This window comes from Gymnogyps californianus, unplaced genomic scaffold (assembly GCF_018139145.2).
Source record: "Gymnogyps californianus isolate 813 unplaced genomic scaffold, ASM1813914v2 HiC_scaffold_152, whole genome shotgun sequence".
Taxonomy (NCBI): Eukaryota; Metazoa; Chordata; class Aves; order Accipitriformes; family Cathartidae; genus Gymnogyps; species Gymnogyps californianus.
The window spans coordinates 30,801-57,837 of NW_026114033.1; the positions used below are offsets into that span (position 1 = coordinate 30,801).

Genomic DNA, 27,037 nt, shown 5'->3' on the forward strand with positions numbered 1-27,037 from the left:
TATTCATTCACTCTTATTACAAATCAGACAGACCTCATACAGGACTACATGAGCACGAGTTTTGCCAGCAGATCGAGAGAGGTTATTGTTCCCCTGTACTTGGTACTTGTGCTGTAACTGAAATGCTGCATCCAGTTTTGGGTCCCCTCAGTTCAAGAAGGATGTTGAGAAATTGGAGAGCTATGGAGATGGCTAGAGGCCTAGAGCACATGACCCATGAGGAGAGGTTAACAGACCTGGACTTGGTTAGTTTGAGAAGGATGCTAACAGGTAATCTAATAGCAGCCTATAACTACTTGAAAGGCAGTCACAAAGTTGTCAGAAGACAAAAACTTCTTGATGGTGGCAGACAATATAACTAGTGGGAAATGGCCACAAATTGTGGATTGGGAGATTCAGACTGGACACTAGGAGAAAAGAAGAATAGTGCAGCACTGAATGAGGTTATTCAAAGAGTAACCAGAACAAAAAAAGTAAATGGATAAGGTTAGACAAAACCACAGTTGACCTGATCTGTAACACTACTTCAAGGAAGAGACTGGATGAGATAACCCTCCACATGTCCCTTCCAACCAACACTTCTGTGATTTAACACTCCAAGTTACTTTTGTATTTATTTCATTTTCCTGTTTGCTTGCTGCACTAATAAAAACATTGTGCTACATACACCACAACCAAAGAGTCTGTCAATGGACTTTATTTTCATGCAAACCAACACAAGTATCTCAAACTGCCACAGCAGTCCAACTTTTAAACATAAGAGTCTAATTTTCATAAGAATTCAAAGCAATATATTTTCCTGATGATATACAAACATGCAACTAAAGCTAGAAGTCCTTGCCGTGATGACTTACGCCTTAATATGAACTTGGAAGTGTTAAGAGGCCCTTTTTACTATGACAACAGTGTCTAAAATAGGTGGAATGATTTTTTTATAAAAGCATGAGTGGCATCATGTTTTAAGACTACTCACTTTAAACTGCAAGTAGTGCACTGGGGGTGGCGTGATAACTGTTGAATGGAGCAAACCTGTGCTCGTATCAAACTTGTTCGCTATCCAGTTCAAACTTAGGTTTTCTTACTTTGCCATCTATGTCAAATGCGATCATTGTCTAAAGAGGAAAAGAGAGGAAAAGAGAATATAATGAAAAAAATCTTAGCTTTATATTATATTTTACTGTGTGCAAGATGAAAGTCATGATTTAGCTATAATGGAAATAGAGAGTTTACCAAACTTAAACTTCGTTTTCACTCCCAATACAAACAAGAGGGCATGCAATGTACACTTGATTCCTATTAAAAAATTTGAAGTCATTGTTGAGTTCAGCAAGCACAAATAAGTTACCTTGTACATCCCGGCACACATATTTTGGTATGCTTAGCTCATGGTGATCTCCCTATTGAGAGGGCGAACTGCAAATTTCACATAAAAAGATTGTTTTGTTTTATTCAACATAAATGCACATAACTACAGATAAAAACATTTCTTTTTTTTTTTTTTAGAAAGTTATTTAGTTGTAAAATATCACCAGAATTCAGGAAAAAACCTGAAGCATAAAAAAGCATGGACATGCGTGTCTGCTCACCTGACTCCCTATTAAGCACAATATCTCAAAACATACTTAATAACAATTACATGAACACCACAATCTTCGATGAAATAGACTGGTCCAGACAGTCAAGAGTATTAACATGTCTTGCCACTATACAACACTAAGCAATAATCTTAAGTTTAGAACTTTTAGTTGAGAGGCCCATTTGCTTAATTCAGCATTTTTTTTGTTTTGTTTGGGGTTTTAGGGGTTTTGTTTGTTTGTTTTAAAAAACCAAACATTTAAGACTAGAAGGTTAAAGCATTATAACAAGGAAGATTTTTATCCTAATATTCCTTTAAGCTCCCCTTTATCTTCCAGTGTTTAATTAGTGCCAAAATGCCCCCACATTTGGCACCTTTTTAAGATAGTATAGAATATGGTAGTAATTTTCTGAAATTTTAGAGATAATTTAGTTGAAATTATCTAGAGCTGTACATATATAATTGTTTGTTCCCCTTGAAGGGATGACAAAGATAAACATACAAAAAAGAAGGAATAGCAAAGTAGTACAGCTTCTGCATGCAGTTCATTTGTTTGCAATGTTAATGCTAAGGTAACATTGACATGTCACAGTCTTAGCAGCCTCTTCAACATGGCAAATTTGTATCAAATGCAATTTAAACATTGGTTTTGGCAGTCTTTTTGGTCACAGCTTTACAGCTCTGAAAACAGAGCTGATCTGCCATGATGCAGGAAGGGAAATTCTCATTTTATCTTATACATACTGTCCTGGTTTCAGCTGGGATAGAGATAACTTTCTTCTTAGTAGCTGGTACGATGCTGTGTTTTGGATTTAGTGTGAGAATAATGTTGATAACACACTGATGTTTTAATTGTTGCTAAGGAGCGCTTATCTTAAGCCGAGGACTTTCCAGTTTCCCATGCTCTGCCAGCAAGCAGGTGTGCAAGAAGCTGGGAGGGAGCAGAGCCGGGGCAGCTGACCCCAACTAGCCAAAGGGCTATTCCATACCATGGAACGTCATGCCCAGTATATAAACAGGGGGGAGTTGGCTGGGAGGGGCGGATCGTTGCTCTGGCATCGGTCAGCGGGTGGTGAGCAATTGCATTGTGCATCACTAGTTTTTGCCCCTTGGGTTTTATTTCTTTTTTTTTCCTTTTTTTGTTATATTCCTTTTGATTACAATTATTATTATATTATTTTTAGTTAGTATTATATTTTATTTTACTGTAGTTATTAAACTGTTCTTATCTCAACCCATGAGTTTTACTTTTTTTCAATTCTCCTCCCCATCCCACTGGGAGGGGGGAGGAGCGAGCAAGCAGCTGCGTGGTGCTTAGTTGCTGACTGGGGGTAAACCACGACACATATACACCAAAGAAGGTGTGAGATACCTAAAAAGGAGGCTTTTGCACAGTACTACCACTGAATTCAAAGGGAGCAATTCACCATTGTAAGACTAAGAAACATGCTTAAACACCTTCTGGAGCCAAAGAGAAATTACAGAAATATGCTGAAAGTTTAATCTTTGGATCTAACTACAGTCAGACAAACCATGCTTCCACAGGAATTCTAGACTGTAAATAGCAGTATTTTTCAGAGGCAATTGCTCTGGGCCTGTTAATTACATCTCACAGCATCCAACAATACAACTGGTGGAGCTGTGAACATAAATTAGTTTGGGTTTTTTTTTTTTTGAAAGACCTATTTTAAAACAAAAAACCAAACCCCAACACACAAAAAGAGGGAAAATTCTTATGCAGAGACTAAGACATCTTTAGTTGAAATGTTTTACTTTCAGTCTATGTAAACTTTAGGACATTTTTCCTACCCACACCAGTATTGACTCCATTTACTTTGAAAAATTAGTTCTTAATTCTGCATAGATGCATGGGAGAGAAGTCCAAGTTACACTCCACACCTCAGATACCTTTTTTCTTTGCTTTCTTACTACTACGGCCTTTCTGTTGTTCCTCCATTATTCTTTCTTCTGCCATTTGAGAGCTGTCAGTACGGCTCAGTGTTGACATCAACCAGGCATAGAGAAACTCTGATAGATACCTATAGCAGAAACAGTACACAGCTGTTACAGAGCAAAAAACTTATTCATAATGCACACATGCTCACTCAATGCAAGTTTTTACTCAAAGAGCTAATGATAAGGGGCAACTTTCATTCAGGGCATTTGAATCTCTCTTTTTGAAGGATGTGGATGGCTAAAAATCACAGAATGGTTAAGGTTGGAAGAGACCTCTGGATGTCATCTGGTCCAATCCTCCTGCTCAAGCAGGGCCAACTAGAGCCAGTTGCCCAGGACTATGTCCAGATGGCTTTTGAATATCTCTAAGGAGGGAGACTCACAGCCTCTCTGGGCAACCTGCTCCAGTGTTTGACCACCCTCACTGGAAAAAAGTCTTTCCTGATGTTCAGACGGAACCTCCTGTGTTTCACTTTGTGCCCATTACCTCTGATCCTATCACTGGGCACCACTGAAAAAAAGAGCCTGGCTCCATCCTCTTTGCACTCTCCCTTCAGATATTTATATACATTGATGAGATCCCTCCCTAAGCCTTCTCTTCTCCAGGCTAAACAGTCCCAGCTCTCTCAACCTTTCCTCATAGGAGAGATGCTCCAGTCCCTTCATCATCTTCATGGCCCTTCACCGGACTCTCTCCAGTATGTCCAGGTCTCTCTTGTACTGGGGAGCCCAGAACTGGACACAGTACTCCAGGTGTGGCCTCATCAGTGCTGAGTAGAGGGGAAGGATCACCTCTCCCGACCTGCTGGCAATGCTTTGCCTAATGCAGCCCCCAGGATACCATTAACCTTTTTTGCCATAAGGGCACACTGCTGGCTCATGTTCAACCTGGTGTCCACCAGCCTCCCCAGGTCATTTTCTGCAAAGCTGCTTTCCAGCTGGGTGGCCCCCAGCATGTACTGGCACATGGGGTTGTTCCTCTCCATGTGTGCAGGACTTTGCACTTCCCCTTTGTTGAACTGCAGCCATTTCTCCAGCCTGTTGAGGTCCCTCCCTCTGGATGGCAGCACAACCCCCTGGTGTATCAGCCACTTCTCCCAGTTTGTTGTCATCAGCTAACTGGCTGAGGGTACACTCTGCCCCATCATCCAGATCATTAATAAAAATGTTTAACAGGACTGGACCCAATATTGACCCTTGTGTTACCACCGCTAGTTACTGGCCTCCAACTAGACCGTGCCACTGATCACCACCCTCTGGGCCCAGCCATTCAGCCACTTTTCAATCCACCTCACTGTCTGCTCATCCAGCCCATACATCAACCAATTATCCAATTATTCCCCATTCCATGGATTATTTTTGTTTATTTGGTGGGTTTTTTGGTTTTAAACAAAAAAAACAACAGACTCCATACACAGTCAACCCTAGACAGCAAGGTATGCAAGCTTCTTACTTTTTCAAAACCCATAATAGGATCAAATTTTTCTAGAATTCCTCCCCCCCAAGTAAAACAAGCATTTTTTTTTTTTTTTTTAAAGAGGTATATCTTAATTCTATGTTTCTAGTTTTGTTATGAGTTACTGTTTTGGGAAACAAGGTTACTATTGATCTATTTTAATCATTAGTAAACCATGAATTATCACATCAAAGTGCCAAGCCCACAGGAACATTAAGTATTAGAGAATTGCATGTGGATCCAAGAGAAAAATTTAAGAATTCTCTAAGAGAGATTTCCTACTGAGTGGCAGTAGGTCCTGCAATAAATATCTAGCCTGACTTAAAACTAAAAGGAAAGGGAATAAAGGAGTAGAAAAATTACAAATCTGAAGCACGTTAAGAAATAATGCTTCATACACAATCATAATTCAGAAAAAAGTTATGAGAAATGATGATGTAAGTTTCATTTGCAGATTTCCCTCTTTTTTGTTCTTCACTCACAGGAAGGAGAAAAACATTTGAGAAGACAGTTCTGATGAAGAGTGATTTTAATAAAATGGTGTGGGGAAATATGGACATTTAAAATTATTTATAAACTTGCCATCTTCTGGCAATATTGTTTTTCCCACTCAATGTTTAATCCACTGATGAAACAATGTAGAAACATTATTTGAAGTACAGTGAAGTTAAGCTTTTGGTACATAAGGAAAAGAGATGCACTGAAATTGAAGTTTTTTAAGCTGGTCTAATCTTTCAAATACAATTGATGACAGCTTACCTAGTAGTTTATTAGTAGCTTCATAAAAAGAAAAGAAGGTACATGTGGGATTCGCAGGGAGTGTTGCGAGCAACCTTGAACAATTAGACATAGCCTTGAAAGACATAGAATGAGGGAGTAAGTAAGTGATGAAGCAGGCGCGCAGAAAAGAAGCTGAAGACTGAAATAATTTGGAACACAGATATGGGACCGAAGCCAGAAGACGTGTCTTGCTCGACAGCACCAATCAGAAGCTTAGCTGCGGCACGTGAACAGAAAGTATTAACTAATCAAGGAACAAGCCTGAGCGCGTGGACAGCTAATGAATCTATATAAGCACAAATTTGTAAACAATAAAGGTCTTTGGTTTTACCCACACCAGAGTCCGTGAATCAATCCCTACAAATGGCACCCAACGTGGGGCAAGACTAAAGCGTGGAACGTACGTCAGTAGGGACTCCAGTTGGACGAATACATCAGTGGAGGAGCTGAACGACCCGGGTCTCAGTCACCAAATAAAGGTGAGCAACTGGAGCATTTTTTAAAATGGGGGCGCACATGTCTGTAGAAGAAGCGTCCATTTTGCAGCTGTTATTGCAATTGTTAGCTAAGCGGGGAATCAAATGTGAGGAACAGACTATGAAAATGTTGTTAGTGTGGCTTAAAGTGCACGGAGCTCCCACTCAGTTGCATGAAGTATTTGATGTAGATAATTGGGAGAAAGCCGGCACGCTAATCTGGGAAGCAGCCTCACGAGGTGACCTTACGGCAGCTCAAATTATGACCACTTGGCGTGTAGTGACAGATAATTTACGCCAGATTAAGGCAGATAAAAAAGCTGCCGCTGCCGCCGCGAGTGCTATAGCTCCCCAGACCCCCCCCCCCCCCCCGAAGAAATGACAGCGAGTGTAGGGGGAGAAAAAACTGCTTCCACTGTCAGACCTAAATCCCAAGATTTACAGGCTGCCTCAGTACCTCCGGAGGGTGAGCAGTGTAAGCTTGTGGATGCATCTGGACAATTGCCCGGTTTTACGCCAGCACCTGTAGCCATCCCCTCCCGCCCTGCCGAAAGAGACGACATCGGACGGCATGGACTTTGATCCTAAAGATCGGTGGGCAAGGCTAAGGGAGGAGGCGATTAAGGCAGGCGACCTTGAGGCAGTGAGTTGGTCCTTTCCTGTCCTGGTGCGGGAACGAGGACCAAATGAGTGGCAACCGTTCCATTGGGACTTAATCAAGGAGTTGCGGAAAACCGTTGTGAGCTATGGACTTTCTGCCCCCTTTTCGCAGAGTCTGTTAGAAAATGTTTTTACAGGACAATTGCTTACTCCTTATGATATATGCCAATTAGCTGCCATGATTTTAACGCCAACTCAGAAACTGTTATTTGCACAACGGTGGCAGGATCTGTGTGCCCAGGAAGCACTTGCGAATTTAGACAAGCAGCCGAATGATCCATTACATGGAGCAGGCTTACCCCAGCTGCTAGGGCGGCCACTGTTAGATGATCTGCAATTACAGGCACGACTTGACCCCGCGATTTTGCGTTTGACTGCCCGATTAGCTTATCAAGCCATGGTTAAAGTACCAGAGACAGGGAAAGCAGAAAAATTATTCTCCCGCAAAAAAAAAAAAAAAAAAATTTTTTTTTTACCCGTATTATGCAACAAACGAACGAGCCTTACATGCAATTTATTGATCGCTTGAGAGACGCTCTCGATAAGCAGATTGATAACACCGAGGCAAAGGAAGCCCTGTTACTTAAGCTAGCAGTTGAAAACGCTAATGTAGACTGTAAACGAGTATTACAAACCCTATCACAAGGGGCCGGTATCATACAGATGATCGAGGTCTGCAATAGAGTTGGCTCTATCTCGCACCAAACTGAAGCCCTTGCTGGGGCCTTTGCGGCAGCAGTGAATGTCTGACAACTAGCCCATGGAATACCCCAGTGTTTGTCATTAAAAAGAAAAGTGGGAAGTGGCGTCTGCTACATGATCTGCGACGAATCAATGCAGTAATTGAAGACATGGGTTCACTGCAACCGGGTATGCCATCTCCCGCAATGATCCCCGCGAATTGGAATATTATTATCATCGATTTAAAGGATTGGGTTTTTTTACCATACCCTTAGCAGTGGAAGATGCATCTAGATTTGCCTTTTCAGTACCCACGGAGAACTGTAAGGAACCTATGCAAAGATATCATTGGACAGTACTGCCACAGGGAATGAAAAATTCACCCACCATTAGCCAGCAATATGTTGCCACTGCACTGACGCCAATTCGACAGCAGTACCCACAGTTAGTGTGCTCAAAACCATGTTGTTAAAACAAAAAGGGGGAACCGTTGGAGACTCCCCGCAGACACGCTTAGCAAAAGCAATATATGTGTTGAATCATCTGTCCTTTACCCCTCATACTGAGACACCGGCGATGCTCTGCCATTTTCACTCTTTAGGGGAGGCATCACAGCAAACATTACGAGATAAAAATGTACCTGTCATGGTGAAATCCCTACTAAATGGTAAATGGGAAGGTCCATTTACATTAATAACATGGGGGAGAGGGTATGCTTGTGTTTTGACAGATCACGGGCCCCGCTGGGTTCCAGCTCGGTGTGTACGGCCAGCGCTCACAAAGCTGCCGGTACCAGGCAAACAACAGACAACCGCAAAAGACCCTGAAGGGCCTGCCGAGACATCAGAAGACATTTTGAGTGACAGCACAAACTGTTTTGATGGGAAATGACTTGCTTGGGACAGTAAGGAGTGGTGTATCAGGCCTCGCTAGGCCGCAGGTGTCTATATGTCTAGTCTGTAAGCACTGCTGTGGATATATTACTGCACATTGTATATTTTGGTAGAAAGTATTTGATTTATTTTAATGGTAATCAGCACATTTATATTTCTGCTTTTAGCACAGGGGCACGGGTGTGAAGACCTTGACGGTATGTGTTGTATGAATCTCTCCGATCACTCGGAATCTATTCACCGTAGCATTCAACAATTGAAAAGAGGGAGTTAAAAAGCTGCAAGTTGATGATGGATGGGGTTGGATAGAAAGTCTTTTTAGTGGCTGAGGAATTAGTGGTTGGCTTAAAGGTTTGATAAAGATTGGGCTAATTTTATTGTGTGCTATTTGTGGCCTCCTGCTCATTATTCCGTGTTTGCTATCCTGTCTGCAAAGGGCCCTGCAGAGGATGGTGAATCAATCCCTACAGGTACAGAAGCACTTTAACATAGAAAAATTCAACACTGATTTTTTGAATGCTGAATTAGAAGTGAACCATCTAAAGTTATTTCTCTTTTGGACCAAGCCATCTATTATGAAAAATAAATTAAAGTGAAAAAGAATGTATTTTGACTAAATAATGTGTTGAGCAAGTTTGAGATTAGAAATAAGTAGTTGCAGTCCCTCTTCTAAATATTTGCAACTAGAGCTCTGTGGGAACACCCCTTCCCCAATAGCTTTCAATAAAACATCCTCTTACCAATATATGTAGTAATATTCATGCATACTGTAAAGTTCCAACTCAAAGCCACTCAGAAGATACTGTATCATAATACGAAGGTTATGATAAAGGACCCAGGTGCCCAAGCAAGCCAAATGTTGCCTTTGTGGTTCCTGCTTCAGTAACATACTATGAAGTGCTGCATCTACTTTCCCCGCCTACCAAAAAAAAAAAAAAAAAAAGAACGCAAAATCAATTATTCAGTAACAGACAGAAAAGAACATATGGCTGAGACGGCATTCAAGTTCTGCCAAAAATAAGATCTGACCCAATTTGTATTCTATTTCTGTTAAGTAAACCCATGCTCCAGATTAAAAAAGACAAAATTATTTTTTTCCAGATATTGTCACCCTTTATAGCCTAGAACTGTCACAAATCTGAATCAATTACTACAGGTTATTCATATGACTAGAAATCAATTCAGCTGAACAAATATTCTATACAGTAATATAGGAAGATAATTTTATTGACCAGCAATAGCATTAGCTTTATTGAAATCTTTCATTTTAAAAAGTATTGTCCGATAGCAGTCACGTGAGTACTGGAAACCTCAAAAACCCTAACAAGATGTTATGCATTTTACTACAGCAGCAACATATAACCTTTTTTCCATTGCACGTAGATTAAAAAATAAATAAAAATTTACAGGCTTGGTAAAATAAGAATCATACTGTGGCCCACCAGAGAAGCTAAAGTATTGGTAAGACCTCTTCAGTCTCAAAAAGTAACTGTATGGAAGATATGAAGTCTCCCACAGTTGGAATATTGTCAATAGTCCTGAACACATCACCCATAAAACCTGTTACAGAGGGGATGGGTCATTCATGTGTGTTCCCTCCCCCAACCCTCACAGTGTCTCTTGGCTGCAGCACTGCAACAAACTCTCAACCAAACCTGGAGCACACAAAACCAACACCCTCCTCCACACACCTAAGTTCCTCTAATGTTCTACTTATCATGCACAACTTGGAAAGTATTTTCTTATTTCATACCCTTACTGCCAGAGAAATACATTTCCAGCAAGTGGAAGTGTACCTTTCTCCCTGTTCTTTCAACACCCATTCCAGAGCAACATTCAAAAACAGTTGGAGCACATATTTAAGAGTTACTTTACAATATAAATTGCTATAACATATAGCAATTAAAAAAAAAAGTAAAAACTCAGATTTACAGCTACATACAAGTGTTTTGTAAAGAAGGCTCATTCACCTCTCTGCTTACATTATACAGATTGACAGTTACAAGGACAGAGCACAAGGAATGGAATTAGCATTGGATTACAGACACCACAGCAGGATTCCCAGTCTACTTACTCAACAAAATTAATCTAGAAATGCAATAGCTCAATAGATGTAACAAGTCATCCTTGGATGCATCCTATAGACTTCCTGGTCTGCATTTTAGGAATCCTTGCCCTAAAGATTTTAGGGAGGACAAACAGAGGAGTTGCTTCATTCATCTAGAATCTAATACTACGTGCTCCACTATGGTAAGAACATATAATGGAACGAAGGGTTTGCTGGCCTCCTGCCTAGGACATTACCTCATCCTGGAGAGTGGCAAATTCCTCAAGAATGTGACTCAGTTTATCTCTCTGACAAGCTCTATTGTGTCCATGGATTTGAATCAGACTACAAAATGGCTGAAAGAAAGTGTAGTTTTACATTTTCAACACAACTGAGACTACAGAAAGAGTACTACAATGTTTATTTAGGCACCTGATTCATACAGCTTATTAGGAGATGGGTTCCTTAGGGAGTGCATGCTAACAGGCAAGCTCTCCGAGTGATACAAGAGCCTGCTTCTCTGTACACAAGTCAACATTAGATTGAGTGACTATCCAGTGAGGAATCTGATCAGGACAGAATACTTGGGGGAAGAGAGAATTCTTATACTTGCATCCATTTTATTAGATTTTCAGTGTGCAGCATTTAATAATTCAACTTTTTTTAATTATTTATTTTTTAAAAAAAGTTTTAATGGAGAGAAGGTAAAGATAATTGTGTTTTTATTAGTGCTATGCATTTGTTTTGCAATAACAAACTACCCTATAACAGAGGTAGTGACTGCAGATTCCTAATAAAGTGATATTTGTTAGTGAAAAATCTGGGACTATAACACAGGGAACAAACAGCATTAGTTTACTGGCTTTTTAAAAAGTATAAACATTTTAAGATAGCCAAGTTATGCAATTTTGCCTTTATGTTTGGTATCTAATAAATAAAACTGGTCTTATTTTCAAAAGGTAATCAAATCTTGAAAGTGCTCATATATGCATAAATATGCTGTAATTGGAATGAACACTTACCTGAATGCAATGTGTCACAAAGGAATCGATGTAGTCCTTAGCCTGGTGATTATTATAAAGGCAACACCTAAAAGGAAAATATCCACATATACATATGTATAAGTGTCACTAGTCTATGTAGCACAAAATTAAAAAAGAAACATGAGTGCAGCAACAGCAATTGACTCCTTCATACATAAGCACTAATAAACAGAAAATGTATATGCTCTTTATATATCTGTCCTCACTTTTGTAAACAGAAATATTTTTCATTAGATATGTAAACACATGCAAGCCAACTCAAGTTTTACTTACTTTGGAGAAAGTACTGGAGGACTGACAAAAGATCTTAAAGCATCTTTAACCACGTCTTGCATGCGGTGAGCACTAAACACCTTGTTATCTACTAGAAAAATTGTCTGAAAGTGAAAATGTGTTTTTAGAAATATGCTTTAGGTTAATGCTTTATAAATTACTAATAGAAAGCTCTTACAGTACCTATAACTACTTCAGAAACACATGAGATCACTTTAAAAATTAATATGGTTCAACTAGGTACAAGGTCGCAGACTCTGGAATGGGGCATACTGAGATCAGTCATTTGTGTGGTATTCCCATAACACAGCTCTATTACTTGCATAAGAGTGCATGCAAAATTATTTTATTTTTTGGACTTCTAAGATGATTAATCAGACAGATGCTTCTGAAGATTAAAAGAAATCAGACTATCTGCCTCCAGGGAAACTTCATAGAGGCAGATCTGGAAAAAAAAAAAAAAAACAAAAAAAAAAACCCCAACACACACACAAAAAACCAACCAACCAAAAAACCCCCAAAAACCAAAAACCACCCCAGATTAACACAGACCTTCTAACCCCATAGATACTGCTGCTTTCACTGGCCATGTTTGATGCTTGTTCCACTTTCCTCCACAAGTGCAGTGTCCCTTTCTTGCATGGTTCTTCAGCAGTTAGAAAAAAAAGTTCTGCTGCCAGGCACCCATAGGATTGCAAACCCCACATGTAGCGGGAAGTCAGAACATGCACATGCTATGACAACATTTTACTTGCCAACAGTTATTTTTCATCAGCTCAATACATGGTCTAATCAGGATCAAAGGGAAACAAAGTTCTAACCTCCAGGGATACCCTATTCAAAGCCTCCTATAAAGCAGCATTTACCTTGAAACTATATAATATATTCTTTAATTCAGAGTTAAGTGAGGCAGTGAGAAGTAAAGTAGCATTCAGTTCTACACTAACCATCAGTTACTGATGTAGCAATAGAAGCAGCCTGTATATTGAGAACAGTATGAAAATGTCTATACAGGCTCAACTTTATGGCAGAGAAACAAGTTTAACACTGTTTTAATTAGTGTGTATTAACACAATCTAAACAACATTTAAAGTGTTAAAAAAAAAGTAGATCAATGTAAGCCTCCATTACCTGATACTTAACGATCAACTTTTTTTTTCCAATTTGTATTATTCAATGATATGCAAATAATTTAAACATTTGCAACTAGAATATGAATGCATATTTCGTATTTATATTGAAAGTGTAAGTATTTTACTCGGACATAAATTAGGACTTGCCTGTAACAGAGATCTTGAAAGAACGCATGGTGATTGCTCACTAAATTCATAGAAGAAATCCTAATTTACATTTAGGAAAAATGAAATATTTATATATTTTATACACACATTATATACACAACTGTGCCAATATATCTATATATACACACAGAGCATAGCTTGTACAAATTGTAAGAAAATAAGCATAATTTGTGCAAAACAAAACATATTATAAAGCTTTTTTTTCTGCAATTATCCTTTACTGAACAGAACATCAGGTTTCTGAATTTTCTTTTTCAGATGCAACAATTAGAAGGATGATAATATGGAAGAATATACTGTGAAACTGTTATGGTCACAACAAAACTGAACCAGGCACATAATAGAACTGCAATATTTAACTGCTACCAGATGCTTCATGCAAACACTGACTTTATTAATGTAACAGAAAATATGTTCAAAACAAGATTTTTTGCTTGCTCTTTGAACTTCACCTGATGTAACCATGGCACTCTTGTCAGTCAGAGTGTATGTGATAGAAGATATTTCAAACATTTAAGTCTCTTCTAATAAACATAGGCCCTAACTGAGAGCAGCATCCCTTATTCAGGGAAGGACATAAGCAGGTGCTTAACTTTATCCCTATTCAGATTTTAAAATTTTATGTTTGGCTACAAATAAGAAATATAAATAAGAAGTATTCATGCTTACCAATATACAGTGAAAATTAGTTGACTATTTCACATACAGTTTTTGTTCTGTCTATTAGTTTGGAGAAATAATTGACCATTTCTTCCCTTCTAATAATTTTTGCATAGAGGGAAAGTTGGTGGCAGCAATCTCTGATTAACAAGGGGCTCAAAGCCCATCATTATAGGATGATCTAAAAAAAAAAAAAAAAAAACACAAACCAAAAAACCACACACACCCACACACACCAAAAAACACACCCACACACCCCAAAAAAAACCAACTAACCAAAAACCACAACACACCCACAAAACACAACACAACACAAAACCAAACAAACAAAATCAACAAAAACCCACACAACCAACACAAAACAAACATACACACACCAAACAAAACTACTTCTTTAACTGACAGTTAGTTTCTGGTCACATTAATCACTCAATTGGAAAAAAAAAATCACCACACTGATTTGGAGTGCAATGTACTTAGAACTTCACATCTCTGGCTTTGAAGTGACCATACTGCTTTCGGGAGAACCAGCTTTTAGAGAAATAAAATTAAGATCAAACAATGCAAATCTGTAACAGCTTGCATAAAAAGTATTACTAGTTCAAAGTATACAGTGATTTTTTATTTTTTTTTTAAAATACACTTAGATAAGGTTTAATCAAGAAAGTACATTTAAGAAATGAAGTTTGATACCTCCTTTAGTGGTATCATTCTGTGCCTGGATATCATGATGTAATGAACTGTGGATGGCAGAAAGCAGGTCAGCTGCTTGAGTCAGTTTCTGAGCTTCTGCAACTGCACTCATCTGAAATGCAGAGAACTGTTATTCATGTTTGTCCTGGTTTCGGCTGGGACAGAGTTAACTTTCTTTTTAGTAGCTGGTACAGTGCTGTGTTTTGGATTTAGTGTGAGAATGATGTTGATAACACGCTGATGTCTTAGTTGTTGCTAAGGAGCGCTTATCTTAAGCCAAGGACTTTTCAGTTTCCCATGCTCTGCCAGCAAGCAGGTGTGCGGGGAGCTGGGGGGGAGCAGAGCCGGGGCAGCTGACTTGAACTAGCCAAGGGGGTATTCCATACCATGGAACGTCATGCCCAGTATATAAACAGGGGGGAGCTGCCCGGAAGGCGCGGATCGCGGTTCGGGAACTAACTGGGCATCGGTCAGCGGGTGGTGAGCAATTGCATTGTGCATCACTGGTTTTTTTTTCCTTCCCCCCCCCCTTCTTTTGTTGCATTCCTTTTCATTACTATTATTATTATATTTCATTATTACTATTGTTAGTATTATATTTTACTTTAGTTATTAAACTGTTCTTATCTCAACCCACGAGTTTTACTTTTTTTTTTCCTTTGCTTTCCTCCTCCTCACCCCACTGGGAGGGGGAGGGGGAAGCGGCTGCGTGGTGCTGAGTTGCTGACTGGGGTTAAACCACGACAATGTTATGGATATATTTTAACTACAGAACTGATTTTAGTATCAGAAAAGTATTATATCAGGATTCTAGTATTTGTACACAACCAGTTTTGAACAAACAGATTTTTGTGTGATAGTGTTCTTTTACTTTATATGTCTATACATATATAATAATTTTTTTTAAATTAGATAAGCCTTAACAGCAATTATAACTGAAAATCTAGTAATATACTATCTGCAAGTTCTCCACATTTTTATTTTCCCAACTCTCCAAAACCAAAAGAAAATACTCTTCTGCCAAATGAAGTACTCTAAATGGGAAGAAAAAAAAAAAAATCTCTCATCATTACAAAAAGCAGAATTGAGAATATAGAAGGAACATACCCTATCAAGGGAAACCAACTAACTACATAACATTAGAAAATCCCAGAAGTCAAATAGAAATCTTGATTTATGATCTGCTGACATGCTGAATTTTCTGATGTCATATAAACAGAAGTCTGTTACCATAACTGGGTACTGTTTAAAATTGCTTTCTGTAAAAATGAAAATTCTGTTTTAAAAAAAAAATACTAGATTAGCAGCCCCGATAGAACTTCAAATATTTAACATCTGAAGTAAAATCAAAACAAGTCTTTAAGGAGGGGGAGGAAAAAAAAAGTTTTTAAAACCCCTGAAGATGCAATAAAAGCTGAACAAGACCAGTCTGCTGCAGTTAAGCTCTGCATAATTTATTATAAGTCTCACAGGTCTACTACAAGAATAGGCTGCTAAGCAAATCTAAATCAAATCAAAGTAGCCTGCAAAATAAGTAACTTACAACACAAGTAATCAGACTCTAGCTAAACTAAGATAACTGCTATTAGTTGATCTGTGCAAAATCAGGTAAAACAAATGGGAATTTGGTCATAGATCAATGTAGTTCACCTCCATGTCACATTTTGATTTTTATGTTACAAATGGTTACACTCAGAATACAGTTCTTCAAGTACTCAATCCCTTTTTCTTCAACACTGAGGCCTATCAATGATATTTAGAGCTGACTTGCACCTTAATCAATGTCTTTTAAACTGTTCAGTACATAGCTGTTCCAACAGCAAAATATGAGCGTGAGGAAGTCTAAGGCAGCAAGCAACTTTGTTTCTTTATGAGAACTGAAATAAAACAGTAAGCAAGATACAGTTATTTGCCCTTGTATAAAGAAAAAGCCATTTAAACAGCAAGTTTTGTCTTGTCCCACTCATGTGATCCTACCTCTTTGCCCTAAAAAAAAAGCAGTCAGTCATTCCCCTCCCCTCCCCAACACTTATGGAAATCTCAGATTCAAAAGAGCTGGTAAACCGCATTTAGAGCTGTTATGTTCCTCTCCTTCGAAGAATGAAGTCTAGATACAAATTCAATACCTGATATTGGGTAGTATTTTCTCCATCTCTAGGGAATCTTTAGCTTTTCTTTTCATGTGGGTAACTCAGCAAAAAAAAAAAAAAAAAAAAAAAGAGAGACAGAACTTCAGAAATAAAAGTTTTACTTGCACATGTGAAAACAATACAAAAGTCAGTATTTTTTTCTTTAAGTGTTCCATAATCCTCTCCCCCCCCAGCCATACTGATGTCATCTACTGTCCTTCCATACATTTTCTTAAAAACTGAAAGAAAACTGGATGACAGCTATTATAAGGCCTTACTCAACCATTTATGTGCAGCAACATCAATTCAAGTCTACAGAATAATTGTTTTGCCTTAGAAAAAAAAATAAATATTTCACAGAATTGCAATGTGAGGACAGAAGCATCAAATGAATATACCTCTTTTTTGGTAAATGCTATAAGAACAGTCAGTAGTACCCGGGTAAACTTGACTCTGCTGAACACTGCTAAACACTGTCGATGCTGTAATAATGATAAAAAACCCAAGACAAACACACCACACAAACAAACAAAAAACAAACAAAAAAACCAAGACACTCCCCAAAAACAAAGACCCCAACACAAACAACAAAAAACCACACCACACAAACAAAACACCAAATGGCAGATTAGTGTGATAAATGACCGAGTCCCGAAATAATACATTAACAGGAACTTGGTTTATTAGCGAATAAAGGCAAGCAAACAGCGCTGGGTGCGCGGGGAGCCTGGGCTCTACCAACACGCACACCTACAGACAGCAGCATATAGCGTTTATAGCCTATACTCTTACATATTTAACAGGGTGATGCGATATGCAAATTGTCCTTCGCTTCGTATTAAAATGAGTTTTGCAAGTCCCTTTCGCATGCGCACTGCCTCTTGGTGGTCTTGGGCGGGGGTCTTGGGATGAAGTAAGAGTCTTCCTCAGCGACCTTTATACAGATTTTTAAGGTTGAACTCTTCGCCTTCTTATCTCGTGCAGCGCGTGTCTTCTGTCATTCCTTCTGGTAATCAATCATCCCCCAACCGGTTTTAAGCTTGTACCACTTAGAAACTTACAACCCCATAGATAAAGGAACTTCTGCAGTTTGCGATTACACAATCTTCCCCCTCAGGGTCCGCAGTTGCATTAAAACAATGGTGCTTTCACTCAACTATGTCTTCATATCTACATGAACCAATCCTCCCTCTTCTATTCTGTTTTTACTCACACGAATTACATTCACATTTCTCACATTAGTAAGCAATACAAGTTAAACCCTGAAACTTAGTAAAAAAGGCTTTTATAGACTTATCAAATGCTCTCTAAAAATATATTGTCTACTCTGATTCTGAAGAAAACTGGGCCACATAAGTTAAAGATATCTGTACTGCTGTCAGAAAAGCACTAACAAAAATACAAAAAACAAAGACATATTTTGAGTAAAGCATAACCACTGGCTAGATAGGTATGTCCTATGCCAATGCCATTGGAATCTCAGCTGAAGTGAACTGCCACAAACTATTAAAACCAAACTGATTTTCTCTCTTTTTTGCTGAAGATCTATATTAAAAGTAATTTTTGAAGAAAATACGTTATTGAGAGAGGAAACCCACACCCTGTGAAGTCAACAATTACCACTCTAGAAGCAGCTACACCGCTTCCACCTTCTCTTCCTACTTTCTCCCTAGAAAGGGAGGTTGCCAGCAGCAGTAAAAGCTGCTGGGAAGGAACTGCTGGAAGAAAGGACAGGATAGGTAAGACCTTCAACTTTGTTAATGACTTTTTCTTGAGGTAGGTGGATAAGTGGCAGCACTGCAGCAGCATCACTGTTCTGCCGTTGGGATCGATCCAGAACTCCTGCCCCTTCAGAGCATAAAAGCCAACCTACTAGCCCAGGCTTTGCTCAGGGCACTAAAGTTTAGAGCAGCTCCGATACAGCAGCAGTGGCGACATTCATGACATTTCTCACCAGCTGGGAACCACCAATTAAAGTAATGATGTACTAATTAATGAAATCCAGGAAAAAATTGCAAAAGTTTCATTACTTCAAGTTCAACTTCTGGATCTCTCTCTTCTCCTTGTCAACTTCGAGTGCTCTAAAGAAATCAAGGAATTTGAAATAACTTACTAAAAGTTACAAAAGGGAAGCTACTGGTACAAAACAAACAAACAGCCCACCACCAAACCCCAAAAAACGCCCACGACCACACCTTTTCCTCTTCTCCAGAACATCTGTCTATGAAGTATCCCTAAAAATCAGTTCCTCTTCAAAGCCTCTTAATTTATCATCTAGGTACTTGAACGACCTGAAATTTTCCTATAATAATGAAACCTATTCCAGTCCACTCTGAGAACAGGCAAGTAAATTGTATGAACATTTTACATAGTAAAGAAATCACTTAATCTTCCTTTGCTGCAGTTTACAATCACACAATATATTTGCATAGAAGGCAGAAGTTAAATATATGCTTTCTGTGTCCCAGTCCAGTGTTATCTACTCAATCATCATTCCACCTATTACTAATAAAACAACTATTAATCACTTTAGAAAAGTCTGAAGAGATCAACATCATTAGTTAGAAGGCAGACTACCAGCATCTTACACAAACCATTATGGCAATTCTTAAAACCCCAAAACCAAACACACTCCAAAATCACCACCCCCAAACAAAACACCCACCTCCCAAAAAGAAACCCAAGCCACACCCCCCCCAAAAAACCTCCACACAACAACAAAAACACCCTACCACCACCATCATTTGACAGAAAGAACCCTGCATTTTTCACCCCCCACCCCCCAAATGTTAAGCACACTTCAAATACAATGGGCAAGGCAAAGGTGAAAAGGTGACAAATACCTTCACTCTTCTTTGCATGTCATCTTCTACATCTTTTAGCATACCTGGAAAAGTTACAATACAATTATAAGATGAGAAGCATTCCTAGGTACACCTGCACAACTAGTGGCAAAAGTTTTCAGGGTAAATCAAGTTTTGAAGTGCTTTAAATATCTGTTAGCCAAAGACTAGATTTTTATATATATATATATATTTTTTTTTTAATATATATATATAAAAACACCACCAAACCAAACACACATATGAGTACAGATTGACTGAATCAAAAGCTAAAAAGTGTTCTAATAATTTCTAAAAATAAGTTAATGGAAAGCTTGAATATGTATCAAAAAATGGTGCAAGCTAATGTAAATATGTATATATGTAATAACATATACATCCCTAGCTTTAGAACTATGGGATTGCTTTTTCCTCAAAAGCAATCTGTTCAGATCACAACAAATCACAAAGCAGAGAAGCACAATTAAAGCAAGACACTCACCAATGGCTTGTATCCATCTCAGTCCTGGATGATCCTAAGCTTCCTAAGGAAAAACCCAAACCACCTGGCTGTCACATCTTTTAAGTCCCTTTTCTGTTTCTTAGGCATTTAAAAACAAAGCAGCAAGCAAACAAAAAACCCCAGAAAAAACAGCTGAACTCTTTTCTTCCAAGAAAAATAATTTGGTCTCTTTTTACCAAGCCATCAGTTTTCATAAGACTAAGAGAAAACTTAACACCTGAGATTCCTACTGATTCATCAGATTTGGTTAAAAGTAACCAACACGCTCAAAAGAGAAAGACTAATGGACAGACACACACAAATTGCACCTGTAACTCTAAGATCTGTCACACTGTTGGCCATCTTAAATCCATAAGTAATTGACTGAAAATCTTCCTAAAAGTTGGAAAAGCATGTTTATGAAATATAAACAGTAATTGTTACAGTTTAAAGAAGGGGGGGGGGGCGGGCTTGGGGGAGTTAAAACTACACCAAGCATAAGATAGAAGTTCAGCTATGCAGAATAAAACTGAACACACCCATGGTTTGGGTAACTTTCCTGCATAAATCCAACTTGGGGCAATTATTTTCTGCCTAAATCCTTAATGCCAGTAGGCACTTCAAGACTTATATCATAATTCTTATCTAGCATTGCCCTATCAAAATGTTTCAAGAACTATTGATGAAAAGTACTATTTAATCAATTTTAGATATAGAATCAGTGAGGAGTGACACGTCCAAGGTCACAGAAAACCAGATTCTCATTCCATCAAGAGGATGTTTTAGACAAAATATAATCATGTGTATCTAAAGTAGAAAATCCAAAGTTAAAAAAGAAAACCTCACAAAAAGTCTATTTTCAAGTAGTTAGCAACAAGATTTGCAGTTTCCCAATTAAAATATTTTAAAGTTGCTCAAATATTTTGCAAAATACAGAAAAGAGCATGCAACATCTTCAAAGAAAACTGCATTTTAAGAGATCAAGTTTAATAGTTTAAGAGGATGCACTGCTTCTCCTGCAGTACCCTGCAAATCAAACAGTAATAAGTTCCTGTAATATACTTTTGTGTGTTAAGGAGCCTACATAGTGTTACAAATTTAAGTGTAGGATATACACTGAAACATACCTCCTCAAAAAACAGTTGCTTTGTTCACTTTTTCTCTGGCAATATCGCAGATTTTTAGGATCCCCAGAGCAAAAGCCTTCATAGCAGGATCTTCTATGAAGTCTGGATTATGACTATAAAGGCAAGTGAATACTGTCTGTGCCAAGGAATGTCCCTCTAACCATATTATCTAGGAAAAAGAAAATTAAATACTTTACTTATGAGAGCCAAGTTCTCATTTTTATATCCCCATTCTTTTTCCATCTTGCCCTGCTTCAGTGAGTCTTTAAGGAAGTCTGTATCATGGCAACCTTCCATCTACAGAAAAGGGCCAAAGGTCTCTTGCCCTTTAACTGTTCTCCATTTGCTGTCTGTGGAAGTCAGTAAGTTACTAAACCCTAAACACTATCAAATTCACATTGGGTAAGCCTCCTCCACAAAGTTCAGCTCCAATTTTTGTGGCATAGACGTGACATTAAGTTAGCAGACCATCAGATCTGTAAGCTTCCTCTATACAAATAAAGAATCAAAAATGCATGTGGCTATGAAACAATTCAGCAATATTCTGCATGTTCTTTTCTACAACTTCATAGCTTCTTTTCACAGTCCCCTCTATTACTGTCATGCTGCTATGAACTACAGGGAAAGTTTCAGTAATTTAAAACATGGCTTCCATCTTGAAATATCATGAAACACAGAAGGATCAGATTTTTAAAGTGACCAGTCAAAAAAAAGACACCAAAAAAACACCCAACATATTTTTAGAGGGAAGAAGAAGAATTATGTTATACCATATCAAATACAGTGACCTTTATATGGCTTTTTGCAAATAAACTAAATGATGTTTTACAAATTGAAGTAAATTTTATGGATGTCATGTTAAAGAGTATCCAAACATATTTCATATATATCAATTTCCTCGGTAAATGATAACAAAAAACCAAACAACCCAAAACCCAAAAATAACACCCCACAAAGCACCACAATTCGCAAATAACTGACAATTTAGCTATTTCCTTTCTAAATGGATTTAGTTACTTCCTTTCTTCAAAATGTCCCTGCCAGCTCAAAGTGAAGATTGGCTGTACAAAAATGAGAAATGGATTGCTGTAGGTTACTATGCACTCACTTTCCCACACAGATAAACCCTAACATACAAAAGGCAATCAGATATCATACAAAAAAAAAAAAAGAGTTCTATAACCTTTTTACATTATTCAAAAATGCTACCATTTTTCCCATGATGATTTCTTAGAATTAAAAAAACAAAACAAACTCAAAATTACAGCATCTTATAATATCCTATAAATGCAAATTAAAATATGAAGTATGTATTTTCTGTGGATTCTTTCTCAGTGGATCATTTTTCCTTGAGGTTTTTTTTTAATTGGGTTTTTTTTGGTTGTTTTTTTTAAACTGGATTAAGGGATAACATTTTGAAAGCATAAACATTCAACCTTAAGAGCAGTGAAATTCTTACCAAACTACTAAAACATGTATCCATTATTCCTATCAGCTCAGGTGAAGTGAGATCCTTTACTTTAATGGTGCCATCCTTAGAAAAGAAACAAACACACACAAAAGAGGGCTAATAGGCAAAATGCCAATTATTATTTGTATAGCCAAGAAAGAAGTTAAAGTTTGATTTAAGACTTCAGAACATTTGTACAGCATTAGCTTTATTGATCAGCTTCATAATCTGTCTCAAGAATTCTGAAAAAATTTGCTTTTGCATCATGGTGCTGAACATTGACCAAAACAGGACTATTCAAAGAGAGACTTTTATAGGCTACTCAAATTAGAAACTGTATTAAATCACAAAACATCATGTATAGTCATAATAACTATCAAACATTAAATAATACATAGGTCCCATTCTTTGAAGGCAACTTTTTACATTGCAGACACTTGTACAGAGTTTTACTGCCTTCAAGGTCAGGACCAAGAAGGCAGCTACCCTACTTTAATATTAATTTGCTCAACATATGCAAATCTGCATCAAGAATTAAACAGCTATTATTTTACAAAGGCTTCTCTCTTAATCCATTCCAAAAAAAGATTTTTTTTTCCTGAGTATACTATTTTTTCCCCAAAGTAACAGATGGAGAGTCTTTCAACCTCTCTTCACCAGTTCATTTTGACCATGCATCAGAAGTTAATCACTACTGTCAATGGTTATCCTATAATTTTGTTAAATTAGTTGGCTTCTGCTCAATGCTAATGAACTGTCAGTCACATTAAAAAGCGTTAATTTACAGCTTTTGTAGAGAAGCTGGTTTCCCTTCAGCTGAAAGGGGGGCTAACCTAAACATTTTCATATAAAAGACACATTTTAGAGAAGCATGGGACAACTTATAGCATCATTTCTGAAATGGATTTGAAGTATTAATAATCTAACAATTTTACAGTACTTTTCACTAGAAGAGTTTGTAACCTAGTAATTCCAAGGATACTAAGGCAGCAAACACCACAGACTATTTCTTACTTAGCTATTAAAAAAAATAAATCCATTTTATGTAAATATTAAGAATGTTTATTAATCAAATTGCAGTTAAGCACAATTAAGTATAAACTTTTTTTTTTAAACACAGACAATGAAAAGGCAAAACCAGGGAAGTCACACGAACCTTGATAGCTTGCTCAAAGTTAAGAGCCTTTCTATTAACTTGTTTTCCAAGCATACCAGCATCCATCTTGGGATCCATCATTTCAATTGCAGACATGGCTTCAAAAAGACCAAAACTAAGGACACCAATACAAAGAGTTCCAAATTTAATAATTTGGTTTATGAATTTTTTTGTATCAACAAATGTAGAAGAACATATGATGACAACCTGAGTACACTGTATTCTTACTATAAACAATAAACTAAGACTTGTAAACATTATTATTGATCTTGAGAGGTCATGGTTTTCAGGAGTCTGAGGTTCTCTCAACAAGCATCTAAGAAAAGATATGCCTAAAAGTAAGAGAAAAAATTCATAGGTTTGTTTTTTAAGCTGAAGAACGCTTCTTAGCCAAATACCCCGCTACTAGATCTGTGCATGCTTTTATCTATAAACCGCATAAGACATAGCATCTTTTTAGAGATTATGCAACATGACTAATAATTACTTGGTGACATCCTTGCACCAGTGTTTTTAAGCAAGTTTGCATTTAACAATGTGGTTCTGTTTTCTGAGCTATTAGTCTTAAGTCAACATTTCTTCTTTTTGCAGATGAACATACCCATGTGGCTAAACAAGTTATTTTATTTTTAAAATGAAGCAAGATTAAAGTATCTAAAAAAAATAATTAAAAAAATCAGCAAAATCTTAGCACGTGCTTTTTAAGTATACTTTTCTTGATTTGTAGAGCACTCAGTTTCCATTTTGGCATTACATTTTAGAGTTATGTTAAGCCACGTGGACTGTTTATCCTAAACTTGCTGGTGACATTTAAGGTAACTGAATGAAAACCTTAAAGTCTTTCTAGCCTTTGTGTGTAAAAGTAAGATCACGTAAAACAGTTCAGCAGTGTCAACACAACTGATGATTAGATACACTATGAAATTCTAGTGCTTGTATTAAATCTATTAACTGCAAAGGTAATGTTATACTGGCACCACAAAAAAAACATTTAGCATTCATACAGATGCATCATGTATGTACTGCTAAGGATGAATGTTATTCCAAATTATTTCAACTATTTTATTTAAAGTAGAAGTTTAAAAAAGCTTATTTGGTACTGCATGACTTGTTCATTAGTAAACATTAATACATATGCACTAATTCTATATAAAGAACCAGAACTATCCCAATAGCATACTTACAGCTTGTCATGAAGCAGCTCTCCCAACTTCAGTTCTACAAAGGAACAGAACAGGATAAGTTACCATTATCCTTCTAAAGCAATTTTTCCAAGATAGTTCTATCACTCACCAAGTTGTCTCATGCTAGAAGAGAACAAGATGTGCAAAGCAGACCAGAGACATTTCTACTACACCTTTATTTGCTTTCACTTATAAAGTGCTTTCAAGACTGAAAGGCTAAGAAAACAGTTCTTCACAGTCTTTCCTCATTCCTCTCTTATTCCAGCAGTTGAAGGGGTTTTAAAATTACCAAACAATAGCTTCTGAATAGCCTGAAACACAGGACAGTAGTTTTCAGGCTCCTTTAAGTAGACATCTAATTTTTTTTTTTTTTTTTCTCTCCAGGGGAGGTGTTTATTGAAAGGCTTGTTTTCCCTCATTATTTTTGCATGGAGCCTTTACTTGTACTTCATGGGTATACAAGCCCTATATCATTAATTTAAGGAAATCCTTTGGTAGTATATGGAAATTGTGTTTATCATTGTCTAACTTATTGTGTGTAGTAAGTTGCAGGTTTATATTTATTTTTCCCCTAACATAGTCATAAAAATCAGTTAAAAAATAAAGTCACTATCAGAGTAAACTAACACTAAGTAATATCTAATAATAATATTAATTAGTAAAGACACTGTTTAAAGAAGAGCAACTGTTTCCAAGTGACTGGAATGCATTACATCTCAGAAGCTCAGTCTCATTTCAAAGACTAAAAATGATGCACTGACCAATTAAATTAACAAATCATTGGGTCCTAAGTGAACAAGGTTTCTGTTTAGCAGAAGAGAAGGGGAGAAATCTTTGCAAAGAGAAAAATGGAATGAAATATATATATATTTCTATAATTTGGAAGGGGAAGCAAGGCATGGTTCTTTTGACATTCCCAAGTTTAATACAGGCAAACCCAGAATCAATTTGGTCCATTCATGTGGAGCTTGAACCAGGGTCAAACTATTGCCTAAAAGATCTCAAGAACTATGCTTAGTCCTCCAAAAGATTCCAATTTTTCTTCAGAACACAAGTAGTACAACTCACCTCTACAAGACTCTTCAAAATCCTGGGTTATATCTACCTAGCTTGTATTACTCTTTTCCATCTTGTCAGGTATACCAAGTTCCCATCCTGAATCATCATCTTCTACTGAAGCTTTCATAATCATGATATTGCACCTTTAAATCCATATCAAAAGACACTGCACATTATGAACAAGTTACAGAAAGGGTTGTAATAATGAGGAAAGGGAAACAAACTTATCTGATTTCATTTAAACAGCTATTGTTAAGTACAACCAGCCCAAAAAACTTATTCCTAAAAGATTTTTTTTAAAATATTTTCTTATTCAGTTTTCCTACAACTAGGTTCTTGGCTACGAACCCTCAAAAGCCAAGGACAGCAAAACTTTAGCAATAGAGAACCATTAAAAAAAGTGCACAGTCAACACAGAAATAAAACAGGAAACAACCTCAAAAAAACCCTCCCTTACAACAGATGTAGATATCACAATTTTTTTTTTTGTGGGGTGGGGGGGGTGTTTTACACTACATTAAAAAGATGGAGCTATAAAACTGACCACACACAAGGTTGTTATGAGCCCAAAGCATATCAAAACAAAATTTTGAAAATGAGTACATTTCCTCCAACTCCTTCAGCATAAAGCAACACCAGGATTACCACAGCAATATTAAGCAACTTCAGTCTGAAATATAGTTTTTAAGCTAACTACACTGATTATTTCAAGCTGATTTTATGCTTTCACAGCGTATGGAGCAGCCCTGAAGAATTTTATGCTTTGCCTTTGAAATATCAGCATCAACTATCATCTTATTTTTGTTGATCCTGCAAGACATATCGATGAGGCCCAAGAGCTTTAAATACCTTTAATCAAAGGCCTCCATTACATTAAGCCTCCCAGGCATACAGCAATTGACAAAACCAAAAGGGGAGCAGGGGGAAATCAGATTTTGAACAACGAGACTAGAAGTCCCTTCACCTAAGTAATACTTAGTTTCCCTTCCTCTCGTGTCTATACTTCAATAGTTCTCAAATGACCACAAAAACTTCCAGTCTCAACAAGCTGGGACAAGGAAATACGTAGAAAACTAATTAAAAAAAAAAAAGTCTAGAACTAAAGTACGCTAT

General features: G+C 37.3%; 1 pseudogene; it reads right to left on the minus strand.

The window, feature by feature from the left end:
* The window catches only part of LOC127028053 (N-alpha-acetyltransferase 35, NatC auxiliary subunit-like), a 42,129-nt pseudogene extending 16,072 nt beyond the window's left edge, over nt 1-26,057 (minus strand).
* Between the last annotated feature and the right edge of the window lie 980 nt (nt 26,058-27,037).